The sequence below is a fragment of the Diospyros lotus genome, chromosome 3 (assembly GCF_014633365.1).
Source record: "Diospyros lotus cultivar Yz01 chromosome 3, ASM1463336v1, whole genome shotgun sequence".
Lineage (NCBI taxonomy): Eukaryota > Viridiplantae > Streptophyta > Magnoliopsida > Ericales > Ebenaceae > Diospyros > Diospyros lotus.
In genome coordinates this window covers 15627364-15649041 of record NC_068340.1, presented here as the reverse complement: position 1 = coordinate 15649041, position 21678 = coordinate 15627364, and the positions used below count along the sequence as shown (strand labels likewise).

Below are 21678 nucleotides of genomic sequence, written 5' to 3'. Positions count from 1 at the left end.
TGAATGTAACAGTGTATACAAAGCCTCAGAAATGTAAATACAGTGAGAGAAGATATTGATCGCTCGATGTAAAAATGAAAGCTCAGTGGTTGAAGATATTAAATGTTTTCCAACAGCCTTCAATCGGTTCTCCCAACCCATATTTATAGTAGATGGTAGATAGATCCAAAAATTCGACAGTTGTGGTGGTTGGGCAAGCATTAAATGCGCCAAAAACTAGCCGTTATAAGTTTCTGCAAAAGATATAGTCGACAGAAGAAAATGTATAGTTGATTATTTTTATAAGTAAAACAAGACATAGTCGACAGACAAAAATGCATAGTCGACTATCTTATAACACAAATTTTCCATAGTCGACAGATACAAAAGCATAGTCGACAGATGATAAAATATGAAGAGAATTTTGAATTTAAAGAACAAAAATAGTCGACAGATAAAAAGCCATAGTCGACTATCCTTACTTGATAGTCGACAGATGAAAAAATAGTCAACAGATGCCTTAAATAGTCGACAGATCAAACCAGCATAGTCGACTATCCTTAACAGCATAGTCGACTATTCTTAGGCATAGTCAACAGAATGAAACACATAGTCGACTATTGTAACGCCCCAACCCCAAGATAGTATATAAGGTACTATAATATTTACACGGGCGTTAAGGAAATCCCATATACTACAGTAAGGATCGTAACCTGAAATGTTGGGACTTCCATAAAATAAACATTCACACACACAATTTATCAAGATAGCAGGGAAAGTAGACTTCATTCTCCACGAGACAAAATATTGTCAAAGTTAAGAGTACAAATCTTGTAACATACTACAACATCATAAGAGACGCCTAAACAAGATAACTACACTCGCGCCGCCTCTAGGCCTTCTCCCTTTGAGCCCGAGCCTGACAGATCTGGAACATTTGAATATTCCAGGGGTATGAACACCCGGGTTAGATCGTTAAATCTAAGTGAGGGTTAAAATAACTTCATGCGTGCAAATGCAAAATGCAGAGATGCATGCTCCAGGTGGATGTGACGCCAGGGTGTTGCAATCACCCCTGCCAACCTTATCATGTAACACAGCCTAACAACACGGCCAAGTGAAGACTCCCTTCACCCATGATATTCACAACTAGTCACAAGCCACACGTAGTGATGCATGAACAAATGGAAAGAAACATGCGTATCAAATGAAATAACATGATATGCGCATGCAATCACCGCCATCATGCTCAATAATATGCACAACATGTAAGAAATACAGTTTAGAAACCACTCACCGAATCTTCCCACTTCTTGGTTGCACAAATTCACGGCCAAACGTCGCTCCAAGTGGACTGTTCTATAAAAACCGAGACCTTTTTGTATCCAAACCTAAAATAAGTTTAGATATATAAGTAGCTACTAAAATTATGAGTTTTCATGAAAAATTTCAAGCCAAGAAGACCTATAACGCGCCCACACGCGCTCCCACAAATTCGGCCACGCGCCTGAACGCGCAGCTCTGTTGGGCGCGTGCGGCTCACGCGCCAGACGGACTTCCGACCCTGAAAACTAAAACGGGCATAACTCTCTCATTTTAACTCCGATTCGAGTGCCGTTTGAACCTACGGACTCCTCTTTCAACCCTCTACGTGGTTACAGAAAGAAGATGAGCTTACCTTGCAGTTTTGGTTACTGTTTTGCACGGATTTCAAGGGGCTCGTGCCTTCCAACGGCTTGCTTTTGGCTCCTACTCGGGCAGGGTTTCCTTCCCTTCTTTACAGCAGAGTTTCCCCTCCTTTATAAGCAACTTACCCCCTTAATTTGGTGGCCAAAAACCCAACCCAAGGCATTCTTATATAGTGCCCTTAAATCCATAGGATTGTGACACTTGGCTTTCTAAGATGGTGACACTTGGCACTTGAGATTTACACCCTAATTATTGCTTTCTTCCCATGGTGACAAGTGGCTCTTGAGATATGAGCCTTATCATGACATTTTTAACCCTTTAACGAATGAATTTTCGCCACATGTTATGGAGATTTGAGCCGTAATGATTGCTTTCATCCTACGGCGCCACGTGTCCTCGAGATATGAGCTTTCATTATTGCTTTCTTCCTACTACGACATGTGTCCCTCAAGATGTGAGCCTTCATCATTGCTTCCATCCTACGGTGCCACGTGTCCCTCGAGATTGGTGTTTAATTATTACTTTTAATTTTCCATCCAAATTACGCCACGTGTCCATGTAATCATTTCTACCCATGTGTCTCCATCCATATGGTGACATGTGTCCATTAATTGAATTTAATTCGGGTTTGAAATCCACAGCCACTTTTGATATCGTTTTGGAATCCAAAGTTAGGTTTAAATGAACTTTGAAGTCCATTGCCCTTAAGTCCCCTAAAGATCCTTGAATCTCACAAATTCCCAAGTCTTTGAGAACCTAAAGAAAATCGGGAAATCGTTTAATTTATTAAATAGAAATAGATTACAAGTTTTAGGGTATTACAACTATCATTTTGACAACTTTGAAAACTTAACAAATCCTCATTTTGATTCTTTTGAAAGCAAGTTGAGATTATCAAAAGATGTATATTTTTAAATGAACCACACTCAACTATACTCAAAATTTCTTCTATAGGATTTTATACCTTGCTTCAAAATTTACATATTAAAAATTTATTTTCTCATTCATATAATCCATATTGTAGAGATTGATTTTCATATAGTCATTATCAAAACTATTTTATTATCAAGAGTAAAATATCAAAGATGGAATCTAGGGGAATCCAGGATTGGGATAAAGGAGTTGGGCTTGCGTAGATATGCGTGTGGGAGTCATGGGATTAGAAGTCCTAATTGTGAAAGGCCAAGTGACCGTTCATGTGATTGATGGATGAGGGGCCAATCTAAACTCTCATTGACGCTTGGGGTCAAGCGAGAGGCCTAAGGTCGGGAGATGAGAGGTGAATAGACCCTCATTATGATGCTTGGGGTCGAGATGACGCCTAAGGTCACGAGACCCTTGATGGGAGACGCAGAGGTCACCCAATGAAGGGTGTGAGCAGTATGTGGGCTGAGGGTAGTGAACTGTGGCAACAGGACATCCGTGGGCTATACGCACGCAAGAAATGCCAACATTGGATGCCAAGAGGGCAGGGGCATGGTAAGCAATGTGGAAGCCCGGGAATTTTAGTTCCAAGTCAAGGAAGCCCAAGCGAGGTGTGCGGGAAGGCCAGGCCGGGCGTAGTGACTGAATGCATATGTGAGTTTGCAAGGAGAGACGAGAGGTCTCAATTTACCTAGAGGGTAATGGTAGGCGCTCCATGGTTATGGGTAACGGAGCTTGAGGTAGGCTCAGCATGTCAGTTGTGGATTGAGAGATTATAGATAACCAAGCTTTTGGAATGAGCTAGGTGGTGAAATGAATCATGATGGATTTGGATCCATTGTCATGGAAAGTTGGAGCTTTCAAATGTTGAATGAGAGCCGTGAGGTATAATCTTGTGGGGTAAGATCATGAGGCCTCTAGATGTGAAGTGGTTTGAGAGTCTCTTAAGTGACAAGAGATGTAGAGTCCTAAGGAGCGGGGCTTATGGTATGAGCCTGAGGTTATCAAGGTAAGGATAACCAAGTAACATAACTTAGGTAAGATGGTGGCGGAACCATCGTAGCTCAGGAGGCTTTAAGTAGCTTTGATGCTATGGGTGCAAGGCTCGGTGTGATGGATCTGATGCTATAGACCGTGTGGCAGAAGACTAATGAGTTGGCTCGCGTTGAGGGCAAGTGGTCCATGGGCCTGAGCAATTTAGTGAACTGCAGGTGACGGTCAGATCCCGAAGAGCTGGAGCAGCACCTTAGGAAATTTGGTCAGGTGAGACCGAGAATCTCCTGTAAGGAATAGGACATCTAGAGTAGTCCTAAGGAGGAAACGCAGAGCGTGGTAATGATCTGATAGAATTGTTACCGAGTAGGAAGCCTGGTAAGGATAATGGCTGTGAGTGTGGTGAGGTAGTCATGCCGGGTTCGATATCAAAGGTGTGACTAGAAGGCTGAAAGTCACACTACGGGATGTGAAATAGATCAGAGTGGGACCTGAGCCATGCTGTTGGAAACTGTTGTTGGGCTAGTGTAAGGGAGCAACACGATAATAATGATGGGTGATGACTCTCCGAAGCACAGGGTAATACGATGGGGAACCAGTGTTGGGCCAGTGTATGGGAGTGACACATGATTGGGTGTTGACTCTCTGAAGCACAGGGCAACACGATGGGGAACCAGTGTTGGGTCAGTGTATGGGAGTGACACGATGATGATGACCAGGTGTTGGCTCGCCTAAAGCACAGGGCAACACAGTGACTATGCAAATGGTTAGGGACTGAAGATCTATGAGATGCACGTTAGGGGTGCAAAAGCTATGGTCAGTTCCGCAACTCAGCTGCGAGTAATAAGCGGTGTTGAGGCAGTTTAGCATCTCGAGATGTTTGAGAAAGAGACCCGGGGAAAAGAAATGGGTCTAGCGTGGGAATAATGCTACGGTTGATGCCTATTGTTGACGGATCTAATGCTAAGGACCACTGGATACAGACAGTTAGTCCACAGGAGGGACTGTAGCCCTCTACGTGGAGTAACTCATCTGTAGTGGAGACGATTAGATGCCGAAAACTTGGGGTATGCTGTAGATTATGCCTGAGCCAAACCTAAACTTCCGTGAGGGTTGAAGTATCGTGGTAATGCCTTTGTTGTCATGGTAACAAAAGGTTGGTGAATCGATTGGGTAATATCTTATGGTGTGATATCAAGAGGTGTGGTGATGCTCCTTGTTAAAGGATGCTAACGTAGTTGTGATTAAATTTAATCGAAGTTGATCGGGTAAATTGGGATGATGGACCCAGTGTGATCTTGCAGTAATGCATGAAGATGGGATTGATTGGTAGAGTCAGTAAATGGCTCCAGGATGTAAGGTAAATGTCGTGGAGGGGGAGACTTACGAGTTGGAAGCTAACCATGAGATGGGGAAATTGAAGCGTGTGAAGGCTTTGAGTAAAGGGATCTCTAATCCAGTGAAGTGAGTTGTGGCAGGCTGAACGCCTGGCTAAGGCATGGCTTAGAATCAGTGAAGGCTCGCAATGGCACAGTCTGGTGTTAGTCTTGGTTATGTCAATGCGAAATGAGGAAATATCCTCATGTGGCACTGGAGGGGTTTCCAGTTGATAACATATGATTAGTTGCCAGGTGGTAGCACCTGATGGCAATGATGGAGCGTGAGGCTCGAGCATTGTGAAGTAAAGTCTTGTTGGGTGTCGTGTATGCCTTTAATATAAAGGTTCGGCGGGTCCTGGTGGTTAGACCAGGTGAATTTTGAGAAAGAGATCCAAGGTGATAAAAGATGGTTGGTCAGGGTAGAATTATGCTTGAAGGAGTGTTACTCCGTAGCGAGAGTTATAAATGGTAGTTGAAATGTGGTCAGGATAGAACTTGAGATGTTCTCCAAAGAGAAGTTGAGCATGAGGCAATAGTGTGGGATGAACTTCCTAAGGCACTATAATTTTATCGGGAGAGATCACCCAGGGAAAAGCCAGTGTAATGGTGAACGCCTGATTCGGGAGATGAGTCCTAAGGCATTGAGTGGAAGTGTGAATTCCACATGAAGGGCATGGGTGATTTCCAATGCATGGAGTTTATATCAAAGCAGTAGTCGATGATTGCAACTGTAGTGCCTGGAGGAAGGTTGTGTTGGTTGTAAGCCGAGCGATCTGACTAGAGCTAATCAAGTTGGTTGGATGGAAGATGAGGGCGAATTTAAGATGTCGCCAATGGGTGACGAGAGCTCGAAGGAAGAACTTATGGGATGAGATTGATTTCCAAGAATGGTGTTAAGGTGATGAAACCACCTAATGGCTGTAAGTGATACAGCTAGAGGGATGCCTTGGAGTGTGGGCAATTGATGAGAATTAACCTCGTGTCTAAGGTTAATGGTTGTGAAAGGAAATCAGCTAGTGAAGCTGTTGTGGTGTTAGAGCCCATGTGGTCACTCACCGAGTAGTGTGAGCTGGTTGTAGCAAAGGTTATAAGAAGTTTGAGAGAAGCCTGAGTCTCTCGGGGAAGTAGCTAGCTGCTATAAGTATAGAAAGTGATATGAGAAAGGCGGCCTAAGAGTGGGGTCATGCTGGTCATGATGACCAGTGAGATTCATGAAGCAACGAGTCTTTTAAGATGACATGGTGTTGTCATCGTCGCTGTCAGGGAAAAGATGTGGTCAGGAAGGTCAAAGGTAACCATTGTGCATGGTAGGACCTCGAAGCCGAGTGTGAATGGCCATGAAGGCTGGTGCTTGTGAAATTTGAGATGCAATGACCGTGGAGAGAAATTCATTGTTGTTGTGGTGTTGTCCTTGCCCAGGAGGACAAAGGGAACCATTATGCATAGTTTAAATCAGGTGTCTATTGTGAGTTGAGAATGAACCTGATGTGGGATGGCTGAAAGTTTCATGTCTCTAGGGTAAGAGGCTCTGTTGAGAAATGGTGAGATTTGAAAAGTCCCAATGAAAGTGAAGCTGGGCTAGTAAATTTGGCTAGAAGACCGCTACAAGAGTGGGGGTGTAACCATGATAGCTTGTTGTGGTGCGGACCAAAGGCACAAGTCATCCTACTGGTGCGATGCAATAAGTGATAGTGCAGATGGTAATAAGCCAATCACTAGTGCCACGCACTGTGGGTGATGACAAGGGTCGATTAATGGTTCCACGACCTTAAGCGCAATGGTAGGATCATTGACTCATGGTAGGGTTAAACAGCCAAGGTAAGGCCTAGCATGGGGCATGATTGTGAAAGCTGAATTGGGTGAAGTATTGAAGGGGTTTCTCAATGAAGAGTTCCCTATTATGGGTATGAGACCCCTACTAGCATGTGATATCGGCTAGTAAGTATCTTTGTGTGCTTAATGCAAAGAGCTCCTGGTTGGAAGAAGGTTGTGGCCCGAGCATGGTTGAGCTCGAGGTGAGATTGTAATGGTGCGTGCGTCGCCAAGCTCGAGGTGAACTCGAGTAATGCGCGTATAGTTGAAATGTGTGATAGCCTGGCATAGTGTTAAGTATGTCGATTATGCATAATCGTATCGATAAATGAGGGTCGGCTGGTCAAGGTAGAAGACCATGTATGAAATGGTCGAAGTTGGCAGGGTGGGCCAAATGGGTGCTTCCCATGTAGAGCTAGCACGATAAGTTGATCGGTAATGAGAGGTTGCCATGAAGATCAAGTCAAACTATGCATGCGTGTGATTAATGGCGGTATGCCATAGTGAATGGGTGTCAGAGTGTCTGGTGGGCACTAAAAGAGACATTGCGGTGGATGATTAGTGCTAAGACGTTGCTAGTTGGACCAGCATAAAATCGTGGCCATGTGTGATTGGCAGTGGGAAACGTTGCCGTGTGTGATTGGCGTAAAATCGTGGTAGACTAATCAGTAATGTAATGTTAGTGAGAGATTGTTCGATCGGTGGGAAAATGGGAAGTGGATTGCAAAGCGATGTTTCGAGGCAGAGAAAATCCATCTAGAGATGGACAACGTTGCAGTAAGCATGACCGGCGACTAGTGGTGCGGTTTGGTGGGAGGCCAAAGCGGTGTCCGGTTGTTGAATGTCCTCGAGAGGCAAAGAACCAAAAGCCTAAGCTAGACCTCGAGGTGGGTATAGCCCGAGGTAAATGTGAGAAATGGATAGGCTATGAGATTCTCGAGCACGAGAATTCGCCATGAAGCCCGAGAATGTGATTTTCTTGGGCAGGAGATTATGGTAAAGTGAATTTCGAGGGCGAAATTCCTTTAAGGAGGGTGGAATGTAACACCCGGTGTTGCCGGTGTTATGAGAATGAGAAAGGACGTAAGAAAACTTCCAAAAATGCCCTTGAGGAGATGTTAGATCCTTGAGAATATTGGTGCCCTATGAGAGGGACATTTTGGTAATTTGGATAGTGAAATCCAACAAAGGGTAATTTGGTAAATTGGAAATAATTCCTATGTGGAATTAGGTGATTAAGTGAATTTAATCCCAATTTTGTATTATGTGGAGATATGGGATTAATAATTCATGAAAGGGTATTTTGGTAATTTGGAGTGATTCCATAGAGAAAAATAATTATGGAAAATAGGAAAAATGGAGAATATGAAATTATTGGAGGAAATAATTATTTTTCCTTAAATTGGTGAATAAATGTGGTAATGCTACATGGATAAAGGAGATTAGAACTTGGAAGCCAAGGTTAGTGTCTTGTTATGACACTTGGCATTTTGTGGTCCAAGTTAAATGAAGAGATTAAATTAAATGCAAAGGAAATTCTAATTAGTCTTTCAAGCATTTAATATTGAGTATGATTAAGGAGAGTTAATTAAATCCAAATGAAATGGGAAAATGGTCACCCATTAATGCTTTGGAAAAATTGTGGGATTTATTTAAATGAGAAAGAAAATATTATGTCTTTCAAAGTGGTCTCTCATGTGATGGTGGAAAATGGTCCCATTAAATTAAATGGGAAAGAAATTATTTATGTCTCTCAAGTGTGTGATGGTTATGAAAATAGTCTCATTTAAGTAAATGAGAAATAAATGAAAAATGCAAGAGATCTAATTGGTGAGATGCATTCTTGAGAAGGAGAATAAATCCAAGGGTGGAGATTTAAAGAGAGTAAATGGCATGGATTGCCAACATATTAAAAGTGTGTTTTCTCCTAGAGAGGAGACTTGTTTATTTTAATGAATGGTGGAGATTTAATTCTCCTTAATCACATGGATTGTGCTTTGAATGGATGGTGGAGATCCATTCTTGAAAATGGAAAAGAGTAGTATATAAAGGCAAGTGTGGAAGACTTGTCTCCCTTTTGGCCATTTGTAGAAAGAATGAAATAAAGAAGAGATGAGAGGAAATGGAAGAAGGGAGAAGAAATGAAGAAGGAATCAAGGTAAGTCTCCTTCTTCTTCTTATTATTTAGTGTTCTTGTATGCAAAGAAAGTAAATTTCTTTTGGAATGCCATCTTAGATGGGAGAAAATGAAGATGGAAGCTCTCTTAAAATGAAGATTTAAATATTCAAAAAGAGATAAGGGATGGCCCCTTGGGAGGGTGGCCTTGCAATGGGTTGTAAATATGTTTTATAAATGTATATGTTGCATTTGGCATGTTCTTTTATGTTCATGAGACTTATGGCCATAGGTTAGTTTAGGAGCATGGTTGAAATGATGGGTTGATTGCCTCTAACCTTGGAAGGTTGTGAGGGCAAAGAAACCTAGCCACACTTGCATGCATTTGGCATCATATAAAATTGTAATGTTCATATTTATTTTGCATTGCACCCTTATTGGGCTTAATAGCTCATAAGGTTTTACCCTCACATGTAGGTTGTGAAAGCATGGTAAAGTAAAGGAAATGGTGGAATGGCATGTGGAAGCATGGAAAGGAGATTCAAGTGTATGTTATGGCTTATGGAAGCCTATGTTGTTGTGTTTGATTTATGAGATGTAAATTTATTTGGTTGGTGATGGCCTGTTCAAGCCTAAGATCATGTGTGTAATCTATATTTTGAAATGAGGCATTGGCTTAAGGCATGTTGAAGCCTAGGTTGGGTGAAAGCCTCATTGTTGGGTGTGTTATGGGAAGCAACCAAGATGTAAAATAAAATGATTTTGTTGGAAAATAGAGACAAAATTTGGATAAAAGTGAAGTATTTTATTTAATTTATTTTTCTGGAAAATATGGGTTTAAAAGCCCAAAGGAAAAAAAAAAAAAAAAGAAGTGAAGAGGCAGCAGCAGGGGCAACAAGCAGCAGCCTCGCGTGCGCAGGCGACCGCGCGCGGCATGCGCAGCCAGGGCCCAACGAGGCCCCGGGCGCGCCAGCGGGCCCCGCCGACCAAATTTTTTTAAAAATGCTAAAATTTGAGGATTTGGGGGGCAATTCTTATTTGATTTTGGGCCCCGGAGGAATTTTCAAAATAAAAGGGATTTTTCAGGCATTTTTTGAGAAAATGCCAAAATTTTGGAAAATTAAAAATTTTGAGTTTTTCCTCTAAAAATTGGTAATCCATCAATGGATTGATTTAAATGGTGATTTTTCATGGAGCCCGGTAAAATTCTCGGATGGAGAAAGAATTAAAATAAATAAGAAAATAGCCGTTGGGCATTTTCATGAGTTTTCTTTTAATCAAATATGGTGTGGTTGAAGCCCAATTCTGATAGTGAATCCTGAGGTTGAGAGAAGGGAAGGACGAGCATAGTTCCCACCTAGGGCGTTTTCTCTGAAAACATGGTTCACCCTTCACCTAAGGCCGGGCAGGTGGATTATTAGGGTAATTGTTCACAAGTAACACCCGTAAGTGGGAGCTGGGCGTTACACAACTACAACTTGAATTTATTCTTCTACTACAAAAGTTAAAACACTTTTTATGCTTTACTTTGAATAGAATACCCTAAGAAAATTATTCCATTCCTCTTAGCGTCAAATTTGCTACTAGTGTCTTTACCATTGTTACGCATAAAGTATGCACTACCAAAAACATGAAGATATGAAATTTTGTTTTCCTACCTTTATATAACTCACAAGGGATTTTCTTTAAGATAGGCTTTATGGAATCCCTATACAACATATAGCATGAGGTGTTAATGGCTTAGACCAAAAGATTTTTATCACATAGTATAGTTCTAGCCATTTTATTTTAAGAGATATATTTTTCCATTCAACTATCCCATTTTGTTGAGATGATCTAGAACTTGAAAATTATGATCAATATCATTTTCTTCACAATAGTGCTTGAGTTGTTCATTTCAAAATCTCCTCATGATTACTTCTGATTTTTGAAAATGCATATATCTTTGTCTTTTTTAACTCTTTTACACACTACAAAAAAATTGATTTTTAACAGCTGTTTTTTTGCGATAGTTTTTAAAACCACCACAAAAAATGGAATTTTGCGACGGTTTGTAAACCGCCGCAAAAATACTATTTTAGCGACGATTTTTTTAACATTTTGCGACGATTTTAAAAAATCGTTGCAAAATTCATTAAAACATTCAATTTTATGGCGGTTTTCAAAAAATCGTCGCTAACTTTAGAAAATAATTAAATAATTAAAAAATAAAATTGAATTTAGCAACGATTTTTGAGAAACCGCTACTAAATTAAAAAATAATTAAATAAATCAAAATTAAAATTAAAGTACATTTGCGACGGTTTTGAAAAATCACCGCAAAATTCATGAAAAATTTAATTTAGCGGCGGTTTTAAAAAATCGGCGCTAAATTAAAAAAAATTAAATAATTTATAATTAAAATTAAATTAACATTTGCAGGGATTTTTAAAAACCACTGCAAAATTCATTAAAAAATTTAATTTAGCGGCAGTTTTGAAAAATCGTCGCTAAATTAAAAAAAATAATTTATAATTAAAATTAAATTAACATTTGTGGCGATTTTTAAAAATCGTGGAAAAATTCATTAAAAATTTTAATTTAGCGGCGGTTTTTAACCGCCACTAAATTTAAAAATAATTAAATAATTCAAAATTAAAATTAAATTAATAAAAAGAAATATAAAATCTTAAAAAGAAATTGAAATTTTAATTTAAATTAATTACAAAATCTTTATATATATAAAAGTAGGATAGTCTTGAAAAAAGAAATTTCCTCCCAAAACTTGCATTAATTAATGATTTACAATTAATACTTATTGTATTAATAATTTACATTTTATAATTTGCATTAATAATTTAAAATTTTCAATTGATTTGAAGTAATAAGTAGTAATAAAATTGTCACGATCTAAAAAAATTTTCTCATCTTTTTAATTACAATTCAACCAAAATCACACATTATACCACAACAACGGAAGCTAGATAAATACGGAATAAACCACTCAGGGGCTTAATCATACATAACAACATAACGACCAGATAAATCAAACAAGCCACGCTGTCCGAGCCCCTGACCACAACTCGCACCTCACGGATCTTTTAGTCGGGATTGCCCTGTACACACAGTTATCTACAATTGACACGCCAAATAGTCTAGCCACTGCGTCAGCTCCTACACCTGGAATGATGGTAAAAACAAGATGAGCCACAAGGCTCTGCAAGCATAACAAAATAATAGAGGTAAGGCTGGACATAGATCTCCCACATTGGAGTGCATCCCACTAATATAGGTAAGACAAACCAAAACCCCGAAATAGCCATATTCGACATACGCCTCACTAGACAAAGATAAATAAGAAATAAATTACAATCGAAGTACACCTCGCAACTTAACAATGTCAACACTGGGAGTACAACTCTCACCCAAGATATACTCGCACAAAGTGTAATGCAATATATGAAAATGCCATGCCATACCGTGCAATCGAGAATTCGGTATTCCACATAAATATAACAATGCACATAATAGTCCTTGGGGCCCACATAAGAAATGCACATCCTGGCGCTCAAGTCCCAACATACCAACCTGCCACAGCCATGAACTAGCTGGCATAAAGCCCATGAGCCCGAAGCTCTCATCATAGTTACATACCGAAGTCCCCGTGTCATAGCTATTTGGAGCCCAGCTCACACTCATAGCTATCGAGGGTCAACTCCATACCACAAACCACAATCATATACCAAGTCAAACGGTAACCATGCGATGCAACAGATAATAAATGCAATGGCTCTTGCAGCATTAACGTGATGACAAAGCCCCCATAAGCCAAGCATCAGGCCATGCTACGCCCATATAAGAACTCACACAGGCAAAATGATCTAAATGCACATGGGCGTCTATCGTACCCAAATTAGCACTTAACAGGCCAATCGGGTTATGCCAATGAGCACACATCCCTGTACATACAAAGCATGACCCCCAATAGATGTAAGCCCAATCCCATGCAATGTAATGTCATGCAATATGCCACATATTGGCAGAGCCGGTCGATAGTGACCAGGTACCGGTCGACAACCCGTGACTAGGAACAACCAGTCAACAGCCGCCCTCGGCCCGATGATAGTTCGCTCCAGTGTCACAAACAGTCAACACGTTACCTCACCGGACGATAGCTCATGCCGCCTGTTATCATCACTCATACCCACAAAATAAAACCATAACCACACCATGACAGGCACACACCAATGGTGGGTGTTCGACGGTACCAGCTTGCCCGACCTGTCTATAGTCTATCGCAACAGTTGATAACTAACTCCCATATGTCTAGCCATCAACTGCCATGACCCAACGATCGACGGTCAGTAGCTGTATATCCCACACCCTACGACTCACACAAATAAAACCCCAAGACTCCCGATTATAACAACTCATCCCAGAGCGTATCCACAACAACTACTGACTCACTAAGAACCTAACCCCAACCAGGTTCAACATCATTCCCAAGGAAGTAGGGGCGGTACAATACCCCGTAAGCATTTACAGAATTAAACCACGTAAGTCTCCTATTTAATTTAATTTAATAAAATCCACATGGTAATTAACTATAACGAACACAATTAATTTCTATAACCAAATCGGGTTGAGGAAGGATATAAAATTCATAAATCAAATGAGAATCACGAATGGAGTAAAGAGCTTGCCTTAAATTAGCTAATTATAGCGTTATTCTGCCCTCACACTGCTAAATTAATACACACTACATAACAATAGTATAATCAACCAAAATTAATAAAATCACACCCTAAATTAAATTCCAACCGTATAGATTTACTTCCACAATTTACCCCACTTACCTGAACAATTAAACTTTAATTAGACAAAATTTTTCCACCATTTCCTTTGACTTTTCCCCCCAATTTTCACCCTCAGCGCTGTTCTTCTTCACTGTAATTTCCTCTCCTACTTGCAGTTAAAACCCCAGGCGACACTTGCTGAAATCGACCTTTAAAAAGGCAAAAGAGAGAGCCACCAGCGCATGCCGCGTGGCAGCCAAGGGCTGCCCACCGCCTTGCCCCAAAACGACGTCGTTTTGGAGCTAGGCTTTGCTGAAAAATCAGCATTTCCCTCACCGCGAGCATGACAGCCTCCCAGTTTGAACCCGCGACCTACTGTCCACCCTCCTCGCGAGCGTGCAATCTCGCCTAGCAGCTCCCTCAACAAACATATGCACTTAATTAAGTTTAACATGAACTTGCCACAGTTTTTGGATATTACATTTAGACCCCAGTGCTTTCAAAATTTGCCACATACCCCACACTAGTTTATAACTCTTACACCCCCAAATTTTAATAATTACTTACCCACTTCATTTAATACAAATTAAATTAATATTTCCTTTAAACTTATAACCATTTAATAATCACTTGAATTACAATAATTAATAATTATTAACCATTCCCAATTTAAATTAATAATTATCAGTTGTTCCCAATTAAATTAATAGTTATTAATTATTCTTAAATTACCGGGATATTACAAAAAATTTTCCCCAAAACTTGCATTAATGATTTGCATTTAGTACTTATTGCATTAATAATTTACATTTTGTAATTTGCATCTTTATATATATAAAAGTATGATAGTCTTAAAAAAAGAAATTTCTCCCCAAAACTTGCATTAATGATTTGTAATTAATACTTATTGTATTAATAATTTACATTTTTTAATTCACATTAATAATTTAAAATTTTCAATTGCTTTGAAATAATAAGTAGTAATAAAATTTTCTCGCAAAACTTGCATTAATCATTTGCATTTTGTACTTATTGCATTAATAATTTACATTTTGTAATTTGCATCTTTATATATATAAAAGTAGGATAGTCTTGAAAAAAGAAATTTCCCCCAAAACTTACATTAATGATTTGTAATTAATACTTATTATATTAATAATTTACATTTTGTAATTCGCATTAATAATTTAAAATTTTCAATTGCTTTGAAATAATTAGTAGTAATAAAATTTTCCCCCAAAACTTGCATTAATGATTTGCATTTAGTACTTGTTGCATTAATAATTTACATTTTGTAATTTGCATCTTTATATATATAAAAGTAGGATAGTCTTGAAAAAAGAAATTTCCTCCCAAAACTTGCATTAATTAATGATTTGCAATTAATACTTATTGTATTAATAATTTAAAATTTTCAATTGCTTTGAAATAATAAGTAGTAATAAAATTTTTCCCCAAAACCTGCATTAATGATTTGCATTTAATTCTTATTGCATTAATAATTTACATTTTGTAATTTGCATCTTTATATATATAAAAGTAGAATAGTTTTGAAAAAAGAAATTTTCCTCCAAAACTTGCATTAATGATTTACAATTAATACTTATTGCATTAATAATTTGTATTTTGTAATTTGCAATAATAATTTAAATCTTTCAATTGCTTTGAAATAATAAGTAGTAATAAAATTTTCCCCCCAAACTTGAATTAATGATTTGCGTTTAATACTTATTGCATTAATAATTTAAATCTTTCAATTGTTTTGAAATAATATGTACTAATTATTGTAAAATTAATAATAAATTTTAAATATACGAGTTTTTCGATGCTAATTGTTTTGTATTAAATTTGCATGAGTTTTATGAGAAATATTAATAGACAACTTAAACTATTAATTAAGTCATAAAAAATTATTTATTTATTTAAAATATTATTTTTATATCTTTATTCTATATATATTTATATAATATTAAAATATGATAGTCAAATAAAGTATTTTGCCAAGTGTCAATTAATGGTGAATTTTTTTCCTCAAAAACTTGCATTAAATCAAAGGTAGTCATTAATTAATTATTAATTATTTTAATAATTATATTATAGTCTTGAAAATATGATGTCTTAACAAATTCATAAAAAATTATTTAAAGTTGTCAAATGCTATGGTTTTTCAATGTTAATTAATATATAAGGTATCACATTTTTAAGACCATGGAAGAAATCAAAATTAATTTTTTTTAAATTTTTTTATTATTGAAAAAACTTATTCTTACTCATATTTAAGAGTTTTAATTTATATTTATAAATATAATATAATAAATAGAAAATAACGAACATTTTTAAGTGGAAATATTATAGATTGTATAATATTTATTTATAAATAAATATAATATAATAAAAAAAATTATAAGTATTTTCTTAAGTGACCTATTTAATATGTTAATTATTCTTTAATTGAATGACACTATATTGAATTAAAAGTGTTCTCTATCAGCATATTGAATAGTGAATAATTAAGTAAACTTAATTTTTTTCAACATGATTAAAGATTAAAAAAAATTATAATTATCAATTTTGTTAAAATTATTTAAAATAATAATTATATTTTTTTATTTTTAAATTAAACTCTCCCATATATCACACGGGTTCACCACTAGTTAATTAAAAATTTAATTTAAAAAATTAAAATAAAAATAAATTTAACAAAATTTTAATAATTTTAAAAAATATATAATTTTTTTATTTTTAATCAATTAGTGTTTTCCATGTGGTTGTTTTGGTATATAATTTATATATGCGGTTATGTAACAATAGGGCTTGGCAGATCAAACGGTCACGTGCATGCACGTGCACAGTGGAGGTCGCGTATTCGAAACTAGGGAAGGGGTGGACATGCGGCCACGTGGCTGAGCGGGCACAGGCAGGTCCAAGCGAGTGGGCACAGGTGGGCGGGCAGGCAGGTCCAAGCAGGTGGGGGCGCGGGCAGGTGAAGGAAATTAAAATTTTTAATTTTGTTTTAATTTTAGCGGCAGTTTCTAAAACCAACGCTAAAATTAAATTTTTTTTTTTTTTTAAATTTTTGCGGCAGTTGAAAAACATCCACTAAAATTTTAATTTTTTTTATAATTTTCACGATGGTTGAAAAACGCTGCTATATATTTTATAAACCGCCGCTAATTCACTAATTTTGCGGCGGTTTTAAAACCGCCGCAAAAAATATGATTTGCGGCGGTTATTCCAGCAGTTGGTCAAAACCGTCGCTAAATGCTCCACGACGGCTGATTTAGCGACGATTTTCAAAACCACCGCTGAATCACTTAGCGGCGGTTGCTAAATGCAAAAAAAAAAAGCCACTAAATGCCAGTTTTTTTGTAGTGACAAGATGTTTCAAATGATCTATATGTTTCACTTTTAGATACAAGAAATATTATTCAAGTGAACCTAGAATAGTCATCCATAATAACTAGCACATATTGTTTTCCACCTAAGCTTAGTGTTCTCATAGGACCAAAAATATCTAAATGAAGTGAAGTTAGAGGCCTAGGAGTGGTTACTTAATTTTTAGGCTTAAATAATATATTTATTTGTTTGTCTTTCATTCATGCACCATAAATGTGATCTTTTCCATATTTAAGCTTAGACAATCCTTTAACAAGATCATGTTGGATAAATAGTCAACATTCATACTCACGTGACCTAGTCTCTTATGTCATAGCCAAGTTTTGAGAAATGGTTGATACTAAGCATTTTTCTATACTAAACAATGATAATTCTAGGTAAATAATATATACATTTTCTATCCTATTTCCTTTAATCTTTATTTCCTTTGTTTTGAGACAAAATACTTTACATGATTTGGCATTAAAGCATACTCTATGTCTCACAATTAACTTATACTAATTAGGTTGTGCTTAAGACCTTCTACTAGGACAACATTTACTAGCACAAAATTTAGGGAAACAAATTTTATTCTCCCCCTTAGTCAATGCCTATATCAAAACACTATAAGTGTCCCTTAATTTTAAAAATCAATAAACATTTTCAACAAAATCATAAAGGCAAACTTATAGATCAAAATCATTAAAATTATAAACATAGAGTTTAGGGAATATACCACCAAGGATGAAATTTAAATATCTTCTACTCTTGGTTGGTAAAATGAGAGGTGATATTCTTCTTCACCTTCCTCTTCTCTTCATGCTTGATACATCCATACAATTTCACTTTGAGATTTATTTGGATGACAAGCAACCTGCAAAAACAACTATCCATGAGCCTTTGGTGCCTAAACCACCTTGGGATCACCATTGTTAGCATAGAGATCCTCCTTAGCAACCCAAATTTGTTTAAACTTATGTGGATTATTTCTTTCAAAGCCTTTGTTCCTAAAATGATACCAATAGATAGGATGTGAAGCAAAGGATTTTTATTTAAAATTCATTTTCATTTTATCCTTATGCACATTCCTATGAAAATAAGAATTTTTTGGTATCAACACATGCTAGAATCCTTGGGGTTTAGTATGAGAAATACTAGATACCTTAGTTCCCTTATAAATCCATTTCATTTTAGGACCACAATAAGATTTCCTTTTTAAAGGACAATTGTATGCAATATGACCTAATTTACAACAATAAAAACATTTAATATCATGAGAGGTGTGTGAAAGTGAGCTTTTCACATTAGCACTTTGACTATTAAAATTTTGAACACCTTTTTCATGATCACATGAATTTGAAATCTCTCCTTTTAAAATGGATTTCTCATTTAATGCACTATTTGAGGATTTTAATTCAAATTCTTCCAAGACTTTTTCCTTTGAAAATTCTTTATTGGAAGCAAGCAAATATTCATTTTTTGATCTCAAAACTTCCAATTCATTTGACAATAAATCCAATTGTTTTTTAAGAGTTTTGTTCTTTAAGAAAAGTTTTTCAAAAGTGACATATAATTCATTTAAAGCATTCAACAACTCTTCATTTGTAAAAACATCATGATCATCATGTTTAGCATTCAAAGAACTACACTCATGATCATTTTCCATGTCATTAATGAGAGTAGAAGTAGAGGTTACCTCTCCTTCTTTATTTGCCATGAAGCACATGATGGGATTTGAGCTTTCTTCACTAGAGGCATGGGAGCTTTCCTTTAAAGCATCTTCCTTGTTTTCCTTATGAACATCATCAATGAACTCACAAGATTGATTAGTAAGATTAATTGAATCAAGAGTATTCAAAATATCTTTAGCATTTGAACACAGAAAGTTTTGCATAAACAATTTCATATAGAACTTGATGCAAAATTTTCATGGATTTGATATTTAAAACAAAACGATTTTTATCATCTTCACTCCAAATGGATTTTGGTTTTGAAACAAATCCTTTTTCTATAATATACCACAAATTAAAATCAATGGATTGCAAGTAAATACAAATCTTTTTTCTCCAAAAATCATAATAAGAACCATCAAAGTACAGTGTCATATTGTAGGATAACCTTTTCTAAGAGCCATTGATCTCTCCTTAGGTTGTTAGATCTTGAAATAAGGAGTTAGACTCTGATACCAATTGATAGGTTTGAAATGCTATGGCATCCCCCTCTTGGGTTGGTGCCATAGCATTTCAAACCTATCACCGTTGTGATCGACTTAAGGTGTAGAGCAAACTAAAAGTAAAATCCATAGATCGTCGATGGCCAAAGTTGGAGAAGATAACCGGCGCGTGAGGTGCACGCGCTAGTCTTCACACCCAGTGCACGTGTAGGGTTATAAGTATTTTCTGAATTTTTATTTATATTTTTGAAAATTTATTTTATGAATTATGGTGTTGGAAAATTTGAAAAAAAAATATTTGAGGAGCTATTTATTTTGGCATTTTTGAGGAAAAAATAGGAAGAAAATAGTGAAAAATTATGAGAAAAAAATGGAAATAGATGTTAATACTTCTTTGAATAAATATGATGGCCAGGGTCCATTGAGGCTCAAAGTTGAGTCATTGTGCAATTTTTTAGGCCTGGCACAAAAATCGAGAGTGGGCACGATATTCAAGGTGTTCTGAGTTTTGTTCAAAGTGAGTGGTTCTACCCAAAAATTGGTTTTGTTGCATGTGATTTTCCCCACAAACTTATGCGTGTTATGTTTTCTCTATGTTGAGCATGATATTCACGAAGGTTGCTAAGTTATATGTAATTTATTTGCATTTTGACATATTTGTACATGTATTGTTGCAAGTATAGTTGTGGTATTCCTTGCCATGATATTGTTGGCATATCAATACTTGTGAATGGGATGGGATGTCGCATTGATAGTTTAGACATAATTCCCCAAGGGTGTTGCTGGAATAACTTACAAGAGTATCCCTTTGCCATGTGCGTAACACCCCGCCTCTTCAAGGCGTTAATTATGTTATGATTTTTTTTTTCCACATACATTCACAATTCATACTAAAATCCTCAACATACCCACATAAGAATAACATTCCCAAAATAGAACTAAGGAACGGTAAACTTATTCATAAGCGGAAGTAGAATCAGAACCTCGTGAAATCTCGTAAATCAATACATAAGTAAGTTCATACATATCATTCATCCATCATATCATTACAATAACCGTTAATGTAAATAACAAAAACTAACTAGATAACTAGTCTTAGTCATGGCATAGGACCCACCACAACCTCCACCACACTCATGCTTCAATCACCCCCATTGCCTTTCTAACCGCTCGTCTTTCCTGGAACGCGATGCATGAACATGTATAAACAGATACCCTAGTTTAACTTTCCTGGTAATCCAACCCATCACAAAACCCTAGGCAATCATCCTAGCATGCACACAAGGCAACGGGATACTCCTCTACGTTGTTCTAGCAACACCCTATCAGAATTATGGCTACACTATTAGGGTGACATCCCATCCCATTCACAAGTATCAATATGCCAACAATATCATGCCATGTGAAAAATCACAACCTTCGTCCACTGGCACACAGATTTTTCCCTGATATAGAAACAAACCATCATCCCTCAGACTGTACCCCAAAGGCCTAAATCTATCCATGTCCTCCATGATACGCATCAACCTCTCGTCTCGTCATACTGTTGCCTATTACGGACTTAGTCCACCAAATCTGAACGAATAGCCATGAAAGCACAATAAATACCAGGAGCACTACCTGAATCTGAGATAGTGAGCTCGCTCAACTACTCCAGTAGAGACCACTCCTAAACCAATACTCCTGCAGTGGATGCTCCTCGGCAGCTCAAGGTGTTAGCTATAATGTTTGCCTTACCTGGATGCTAGAGTATCTCACAGTTATAGTCTTTGAGTAGCTCCAACCAACGTCTTTGCCTCATATTTAATTCCTTCTTAGAGAACAAGTACTTTAAGCTCTTATGGTCAGTAAAGATCTGTACCTTTTCTCCAAAAAGATAATGCTGCCATATCTTTAAAGCAAGTACCACTGCAGCAAGTTCCAAATCATGGGTAGGGTAATTCATCTCGTGTTTCTTCAACTGCCTAGAAGCATAGGCAACAACACGTCTCTCTTGCATCAGTACACAACCCAGACCTGAATATGAAGCGTCACTGTAAACTGTGAACAACTCGCCACTCCTTGGAATAGCCAATGCTGGGGTACAAGCTAAATGCTACTTCAACTCCTGAAAACACTGCTCACAGGCGTCATCCCAAATGAAAGGAACTCCCTTGTGCGTCAGCTTGGTCGTATGAGAGCCTAAATGAGTAAAACCCTTAATAAAACACCTGTAGTAACCAGTTAGTCTCGGAAAACTACGTACCTCAATCACCGTAGTAGGCCTTAGCCAATCTAACACTGCCTTGATTTTCTCAAGATCCACTTATATGCCTTCCCCATATACTACGTGACCCAAGAATATCACTTGAGGTTTCCAAAACTCGCACTTGGAAATTTTGGCGTATAATTGCTTCTCTCTAAGTTGTTGCAACACCATCCTCAAATGAATCTCATGATCTACTAGGCTAGGCAAGTTTACCA

The 21678-nt window shown here is 37.1% G+C and overlaps 1 long non-coding RNA gene across 1 annotated transcript; it reads right to left on the bottom strand.

The window, feature by feature from the left end:
• Positions 1-645: 645 nt before the first annotated feature.
• Positions 646-2345, bottom strand: LOC127798259 (uncharacterized). The gene is made up of 3 exons (XR_008022366.1): positions 1658-2345; positions 1277-1370; positions 646-907 (listed from the first exon to the last, which is right to left on the bottom strand). It is a non-coding gene; the product is annotated as an uncharacterized LOC127798259 (long non-coding RNA).
• Between the last annotated feature and the right edge of the window lie 19333 nt (positions 2346-21678).